Raw genomic sequence first — 9,404 nt, 5'->3', positions numbered from 1 at the left:
TGCTGCGGAAAATACAACGCAGCGTTTCCGCACGGTATTTTCCGCTCCATGAGCACAGCGGATTTGGTTTTCCATAGGTGTACCTGGTACTGTAAACCTGATGCAAAACTGCTAGGAATTCGCAGCGGCCAATCTGCTGCGGATCCGCGGCCAATCCGCTGCGGATCCACGGCCAATCCGCTGCGGATCCGCGGCCAATCCGCTGCGGATCCGCAGCCAAATCCGCACTGTGTGCCAATGCCCTAACCCTAACCCTAACCCTAGCCCTAACCCTAGTTCTAACTCTAACCCTAGTGGAAAAAGAAAAACAAAATATTTTCTTTTTTTTATTATTGTCCCTACCTATGGGGGTGATAAAGGGGGGGGTCATTTACTATTTTTTTTTATTTTGATCACTGTGATAGGTTATATCTCAGTGATCAAAATATATCTGGAACGAATCTGCCGGCCGGCAGATTCGGCGGGCGCACTGCGCATGCGCCCGCCATTTTGGAAGATGGCGGCGCCCATGGAGAAGACGGACGGACACCGGTAGGCCTGGTAAGTATGAGGGGGGGATCTGAGCATGGGGGTGGATCGGAGGACGGGGGGTGGCATCGGAGCACGGGGGAGCGGGCAGGAGGACGGGGGAGCAGACAGGATGACGGAGGGGAGCGGAGCACCGGACGGAGGACCGGGGAGGAGATCGGTGGTGGTGGTGGTGGGGTACATAAGTGTTTCCAGCCATGGCCGATGATATTGCAGCATCGGCCATGGCTGGATTGTAATATTTCACCAGTTTTTTAGGTGAAATATTACAAATCGCTCTGATTGGCAGTTTCACTTTCAACAGCCAATCAGAGCGATCGTAGCCACGGGGGGGTGAAGCCACCCCCCCTGGGCTGAAGTACCACTCCCCCTGTCCCTGCAGATCGGGTGAAATTGGAGTTAACCCTTTCACCCGATCTGCAGGGACGCGATCATTCCATGACGCCACATAGGCGTCACAGGTCGGATTGGCACCGACTTTCATGACGCCTACGTGGCGTCAAAGGTCGGGAAGGGGTTAAAGGGACTCTGTCACCTGAATTTGGAGGGAACAATTTTCAGTCATATGGGCGGGGTTTTCGGGATTGAAAATTGTTCCCTCCAAATTCAGGTGACAGAGTCCCTTTAAGGCCTTAACTAGCTAGCCAAGCAGTGGAGTGCATTGATGAATGCAATGGAGTATTGACCTCTATAGAAATTATGGTTATCTTGAAACATGCAGACTTTTTCTAGTACTGCTGCTTGAAAAAATGTCATCTAAAAACTGTCAGCAGGTTTGGGAGTTAACCAAAAAGGTCCAACTATCTCATCTTTAACCCTTTCACCCACCATCCTGTTTTCACTTTCCTGACTAAGCCAATTTTCAGTTTTATTAATTCCAACCGTTGTCATTTTATGTGGTAATAACTCTGGAACGCTTCAACATATCACAGTGGTTCGTAACATGTTGCACTTCATATTGGTGGTAAACCTTAGTCAATATTTTTTGCATTTATTCGTGAAATATTGAAAATTTAACAAATAATTAGAAAATGTAACAATTTTAAAACTTTTCATTTTTATGCCTTTAAATCTGATCGTTATACCACGCAAAATAGAAAATAAATAACATTTGCCACATGTCTAATTTACACCAACATCAGTATCGAAACATTTTTTTTTTTGTTAGGCAGATAGAAGGGTTAAAAGTTTATCAGAAATTTCTTATTTTTCCAACAAAACTTACAAAACCAATATTTTTAAGGACCACATCCCTTTTAAAGTGACTTTCAGGACCCTATGTGACAGAAATTACCCAAAAGTGACACCATTTTAAAAACTACACCCCTCAAAGTGCTCAAAATCACATTCAAGAAGTTTATTAACCATTTTGGGGCTTCACCAGAATTAAAGCAATGTGGAAAGAAAAAATTAAAGTTTTACTTTTTCCCACCAAAATATATATGTGCAATTTCTCTTGAGTATGACAATACCTCATATGTAGTGGAATACTACTGTTTAGAAACAGGGCAGGGCTCGGATTGGAAGGAGCGCTATTTGACTTCTGGAGTGCAGAATAATTGTCTGGAATCGATAGAGGATGTTGCATTTACAGATCCCCTGATGTGCCTAAACAATGGAAATGTCCCACAAGTGACCCCATTTTGGAAACTACATGCCTCAAGGAACTTATTTAGAGGTGTGGTGAGCACCTTGAATCCACAGGTGTTTTACAGAATTTTATAACGTTGAGTCGTGAAAATACAAAATTAGATTATTCCTGCAAAAATGTTTCTTTAGCCCCAAATTATTATTTTCACAAGGGTAATAGGAGAAAATGGACCATACAATCTGTTGTGAAATTTCTCCTAAGTGTACTGATACCACAAAAGTGGTGGAAAACTACTGTTTGGGAGCACGACAGGACTTGGAAAGGAAAGAGCACCATTTGACTTTTGGAGAGCAAAATTATCTGGCATCGATAGCAGACTCCATCTCGCATTTGCATAGCTCTTGATGTGCCGAAACAGTGGAAATACCCTACAAGTGATCTCATTTTGGAAAACTAAATGCCTCAAGGGACTTATCTAAAAGTAGGATGAGCACCTTGAATCCACAGGTGTTTCACAGAATTTTATAAAATTCAGCAGTGAAAATGAAAAAATATATATTTTTCCCTCAAAAATGTTGCTTCAGCCCCAAGTTTTCATTTTCACAAGGGTAACAGGAGAAAATGCATCATACAATTTGGTGTGCAATTTCTCCTTGGAGCATTGATACCCTATATATGGTGGAAAACTACGGTTTGGGCACACGGCATTGCTCAGAATGGAAGAAGTGACAATTGAATTCTGCGGCGCATTTTTCGCTGAAATAGATTGTTACCATGTTACCATGTTTGAAAAGCCCCTGACATGCTAAAACAGTAGAAACTACCATAAAAGGCCCCATTTCGGAAACTATACCTCTGAAGGAATTCATCTAAGGAGTTAGTGAGCATTTTTAACACTCAGGCAATTCACAGAATTACATAACTTTGAGCTGAGTCAATTACAATTTTTCTCCACTAAAATGTTGCTGTATCCCCAAGTTTTTAATTATCAAAATGGATAATAGTAGAATATGAACCATACAATTTGTTATGCAATTTTTCCTGAGTGCGCCAATACTGCATATGTGGTCAAAAACTTATTTTGAGGCACACTGGAAAGGTCAGTAGGGTAGACACGACAATTTGTAGTTCAGATTTTGCTGTGGTTTGCGGGTGCCATGACCCACTGGAAGAGCCACTGTGGTGCCAGAACAGCAGAACCCTCCACATAAGTGACCCCATTTTACAAACTACACCTCTCAATAACTTCATCTAAGGATGCTGTTATCATATTGACACCACAGATGTGTCTCAGAATGTTATACCATTATGCAGTCAATAAAAAATAATTACATTTTTACCACAAAAATTTTGTTTAGCCAAAGATTTAATATTTTTACATAGGGAAATGAGTAAAAAAAGGCAACAAAATTTGTCACACAATTTCTGCTAAACATGACAATACCCCATATGTGGCTGTGTAGTACTGCGTAGCCACACGGCAAGACTCGGAATGGAATGAGTGCTATTTGGCTCTTGAAGAACAAAGTACTAGAAGAGAAGATTCCCCCTTCAAGTGAACCTATATTGGTAATTACACTCCTCTGGGAATTTCTCTACAGGTGTAGTGACGATTTTGACTCCATGGGTGTTTTCCAGAAACAAGCAGCAATGGATATCACCCATACATTGTGCCCAGCTTGTGCTTCTGGATACATAGACCCCATAAATTAGGCAGGCTCTCATGGCTACAAAAATGCCAAACACGTGGATTCTAGATGTGGTTTAGGCATACTGTAGGGCTCTGAAGAGAGAGGGGCATTTGATTTGGTAGCGCATAATTCTCTGCATTTATTTTGGGAGATGAGGAACCATAGTACTTTTCCAGAGTCTTTGTGCTACCAGCAACTTGGAAGCCTCCTATATTTCCATTAACAGATGATGGACCTGAGTGATTGCTTTTTTTTTTGTGGATTGAGTTGAAGCTTTGGATTACGTTTATCCTGTGCTCTATGTTAAGCACTTATATCGGGGTTTCAATTTAAACCTCTCAGTGATGTGATTCAGAAAACACCCCTGATTGATCCAATGACTATAATGAGGCAAAAGAGTTACTCTGGAGTCCATCTGGCCTATTTTCAATAGTGTCCTTCTTTTCAGGGGTGCATAAAACTATGGTTCACTGATTTTATGCTCGCTTAAGAAGATGCTTAAAAAGATGGACACCACCGAATCATAGGACAAACAGCATCAACAGTGTCTCCATCTGCCTCCATTATAGGGAATCTTTCATCATGGGTTCCCTCTAAGTAACTTATTTCAGAGATTTACATGGAAACCCAAGTGTAAGTGCTCAACACAGAGCACAGGATAAATGTGAACCAAGCCTTACTGCTATCTTTGTGGGGCAGAAGAAACAAATCAACATCAAGTCAAGAATTGGTTTAATTTTTTAGATCGTTCCTTATGTGGCATAATTGATTAGACATCTTCATTCTTTGGGTCAGTGTGATTACAGCAATACCAGATTTATATGTTTATGTTTGGCTGGTATCACGCACTGAAAAACAATTTTTATTGCATAAACAAATTTTTGCTTCATATTTTGAGAACTATAATATTTCTACTGTATATATCTGCCAACAGAGTCATGTGAGAGCTGTGTTTGGCTTGGTTTTTTGTGATACAATATAACACTTTCATCCTTACCATTTTTATTTCCATTCTAGTTTTTAATCACAATTTATTCCACTTTTTGTTCAGCAGTATGATGAAAAGGCATAGTTTTGTGCCACATTTTTTATTTTTATTTTTACAGTGTTCACTGAAGGAGTTAACTAGTGTGACAGATTTATAAGTCTGGTCGTTCAGGATGTGGCAATATCAAATATGTGTTCAAACCAGGGATTGAAGCATGAGGAGGACAATTTGCATATTCCAGGTGCCTTCTGGGAACAGCAAAGAGTCTCCCAAAGCAAGCAGATCGTTGGTTACAGCCGGGACCAGCTGCTTGGAAAGCAATGCCAAACCATGGATTGAATATTGAGGAGGGCAATTTGCATATTGCAGGTTCCTTCTGGGAAAAGCGAAGAGTCTCTCTCAGCAAGAAGATCATTGGGTACAGCCGGGACCAGCTGCTTGGAAAGCATCGCCAAACCATGGAGTAAAACTTGAGGAGGACAATTTGCATATTCCAGGTTACTTCTGGGAAAAGTGAAGAGTTTCTCTCAGCAAGAAGATCATTGGGTACAGCCGGGACCAGCTACTTGGAAAGCATCGCCAAACCGTGTGCCAAATTTTTGCCTCTAGGACAATATTGCAAAAAAGCTTGGCTGATTGAGTAGATTACACAAGAAGGAAAAAACAGCAGATTACATAAGAAGGTTACTCACAGTAGATTACACAAGAAGGAAGACACACAGCAAGTCAGCAGGATCTAGGAGCAACATGACAGATGTGACAACCTACATGGTGAGCTGCAACATGTGCTACATGCCCACAGATCGACCAGAAGAAGAATCCAACTTCACCTGCCAGAAGTGTAGACTACTGGCCCTTTTAGAAGAAAAGATGCGGGGTCTGGAAGAAAGAGTTGCAACTTAGAAAGTCATCAAAGAAAATGGAAGACTTTTTAGACAGAACAGAAGCATCTCTACTGGTCACAGAAGGTGAAGAAAGTGTCAGAGAACCTCCAAAAGCAGACGAGTAGAAGCTTGTGACCAAAAGAAGCAAGAAGACCATGGAGACATCACCAACCACACAACTGAGAAACCGATACCAAAGCCTTGTGAAAGACGAAGATAGCACACCTAAGGATGAGGCACAACCAGCAAACAAACAAGAAAAGGGCACATAGCAACACCCAGAAGTGACAAGTCACAAAGAACAGCCAAGAAGTGAAGAAGAGCAGTAGTGGTGGGAAACTCACTACTAAGTGAAACAGAAGCAGCCATCTGCAGACTGTACATATCCGCAAGAAAAGTATGCTGCCTCCCAGGTGTGAAGATCAAGGATGTGACCGATAGGATACCAAAGCTCATCAGTTCCAAGGACATCCACCCATGTCTTCTGATACATGTTGGCACCAATGACACGCCAAGGGAAGACTTTAATATAGATCCAGTTAAATAGTGTTTTCCAAGGGGACAGGTTCCCTTTAAATCCTTTATCCAGTACTAAATTATAGTTTTACCATAAACCAAAAAACTAACGGGGAGGTAGTTGCTAACTCATTCTATCCAGTGCTGGCTCAGAGTGGTCACTGTCTGCTCCTGTTAGCTATTCAGCTGCCCCATGTCAATAGAACAGCTCTTCTTCTTCTGGGCTGTTCTGTTGACATGGTATGACTGTTGACATCACGCTGATTGATAGCTGGCTTTCCACAGTTATACAGTGAGGAGCCAGCAGTCAATCAGCATTACACTGGCAGTCATGCCCCATCAACAGACCAGAGCAGAACAGAAGCTGCTGCCCTGTCGACATGGCATCAGCAGAAGTTTCTGAATCACCGGCAGGAGTGGTCAGAAACTGCCCTGAGCTGGCAGAGATCTCAGCCCGGCAGAACAGACAGGTAGTTAGCAAAATAGTCCTGGATAACCCCTTTAGTGTGTGAATGAAGTGTAAAGGCGTTATAATTAAGATTAGAGATAATTTATTGAAGGCAATAATTAAAGCAAAGTTTTTATATTATCACACCAAAATCCATATTAGTGTGAGATTCATTTCATCCCAACTAAAGTTCTTCTAATGCAAATAATAAAAGGTATTTCATTAAATTGTGTAAGTACCATTTACGTAATGTTCTTTCTAACTTATTTATATTAACAATGTTGAATCTATTCTCAGTGGAGACCAATAAGTGAAATATCTTTGTCTCCAAGCATCTTGGTAAATTTTTGTAAATTAGTTTAGCACTTCATCATCATTCTCCAGTGTAGCAAATGGAAGACACCTAAAAAAACCAACTGAGATGGCTATAGATAAATTGAAATTAACTTACTACACATTTACATAAAGATAATAAAAAGTTATAGAAATGTATAAACTCTATGGAAAATGGCAGTTACTTTTTTTATGTATTTTTTATAGATTTCAAAGAATATGAGCTCACAATGAGTAAGCCCAATAGTCATTTTAAATGAAAGTATGTCTTTGCTGGAATACTCTTATACCGATTAACCACTTCCTGCACAATTTCCTGGTTAGAAGGACTTGCTCCGTACCTTCATATTGTGACATTCTGATCACACAGATTGTGGGTTAGATCGACCAAAGCAATTTATAACTTTTTAGTTCATTCATTTCCCATTATTCTACATCATCTAATGGATTTATACTTAGCCATTCTTGGACTGACACTGCCATCACTAATGAGATTTGCTTCTGGGAAAGGTAAGGACATGAATGCCTTGATAAGACAAGGCATTCAAAACAGTAAGGAACATTAGATTCTTTGTAATAGTGCAATGATGAATGAAAGCAGATAGATGTATGAACAACGTCTTTGTATTTTGCCATGTGAACACGAGGTATATAAAACAAGCCATCTGTAATAGGGATTGTCTCTGGTGATAAATAGGACTCATAATATATAATTTACAATATTATTGCACATATCAGATGGAAGCTGAAAAGCCACATAAGTTGTTATTTTGATCTTTGATTATTTCGGGAGCAGGTTTTCATTGATTACAAGCTTATTATCCCATACATTTCTACATTTTCCAGATGCAATGTATATTGTTTATGCAGTTCTTATGACAGATCTCACTAAGGTTATGTGCAGCAACAGTGTATTAGTATTTTTATTAAGTAGTTTTTTTATGATCTATAAGAAACTTATGGTGTTGTGCTTCAATTAGTAAATTTGGGGTGTCTTTTAACCCCTTAGTGACCTAGCCAATTTTGACCTTAATGACCAAGCCAATTTTTACAATTCTGACCACTGTCACTTCATGAGGTTATAGCTCTGGAACGCTTCAACATATTCCACTGATTCTTATCATGTTTTTTCGTAACATATTGTACTTCCTGTTGGTGGTAAAATTTATTCAATAAGACTCGCATTTATTTATGAAAAAAATGGAAATTTGGCAAAAATTTTGAAAATGTAGCAATTTTCAACCTTTTAATTTTTGTGCCCTTAAATCAGAAAGTCATGTCACAGAATAGTTAATAAATAACATTTCCCACACACAGCTCTGGCAAAAATTAAGAGACCGCTGCAAAATGTTTAGTTTGTCTGATTTTTCTCTTTCTAGGTATATTTTTGAGGAAAATGTAAATTGATCTTTTATTCTATAAACTTCTGACATGTCTCAGAATTTCCAAGCAATACATTTTGTATTTTCTTTTCTGAAAAGGAGAAATGGTCAAAAATTAAAAAACCAAAAACAAAACAGTGCTTTCAGACCTGAAATAATGCAAAGAAAAAAGTTCCAAATTATTTAGAAACAACAATACTAATGTTTTAACTCAGGAAGAGTTCAGAAATCAATATTTTATGGAATAACCATGAATTTAATTACAGCTTTCATGCGTCTTGGCATGCTTTCCACCAGTCTTTCACACTGCTTCTGGCACAAAAATGTAAGCAGTTCTTCTTAGTTTGATGGCTTGTGACTATCCATCATCCTCTTGATTACATTCTAGATGTTTTCAGTGGGGTTCAGATGGGGCTGCCCATGACAGGGTTTTGATGTGGTGGTCTCTTAATTTTGCCAGAGCTGTATCTACTTTACCTCAGCACAATTTTGGCAACATAATTTTCTTGTTAGAAAGTTATAAGGGTTAAAAGTTGACCAGCGATTTCTCATTTTTCCAACAAAATTTGCAAAAAAACATTTTTTACGGAACACCTCACATTTGAAGTGACTTTGAGGGGTCAACATGACAGAAAATACCCAAAAGTGACACCATTCAAAAAACTGCACCCCTCAACGTGTGCAAAACCACATTCAAGAAGTTTATTAACCCTTCAGGTGCTTCATGAGAACTAAAGCAATGTGGGAGTAAAAAATTAGCATTTAACTTTTTCACAAAAAACTACTTTAGACCCAATCTTTTTTATTTTGGCTGTACAACTTCTCCTGAGTACACCGATACCCCATATGTGGGGAAATCCACTGTTTGGGAGCATAGCAGGACCCAGAAGGGAGGGAGCTCTGTTTGACTTTTTGAGCGCAAAATTGGCTGGAATTGATGGTGTGCACCATGTCGCATTTGGAGACCCCCTGATGTGCCTAAACAGTGGAAACCCCCCAATTCTAACTCCAACTCTAACACAGCCCTAAACACAACCCTAATC

This window comes from Ranitomeya variabilis, chromosome 5 (genome assembly GCF_051348905.1).
Source record: "Ranitomeya variabilis isolate aRanVar5 chromosome 5, aRanVar5.hap1, whole genome shotgun sequence".
NCBI lineage: Eukaryota > Metazoa > Chordata > Amphibia > Anura > Dendrobatidae > Ranitomeya > Ranitomeya variabilis.
This window is presented reverse-complemented; position numbering follows the sequence as displayed.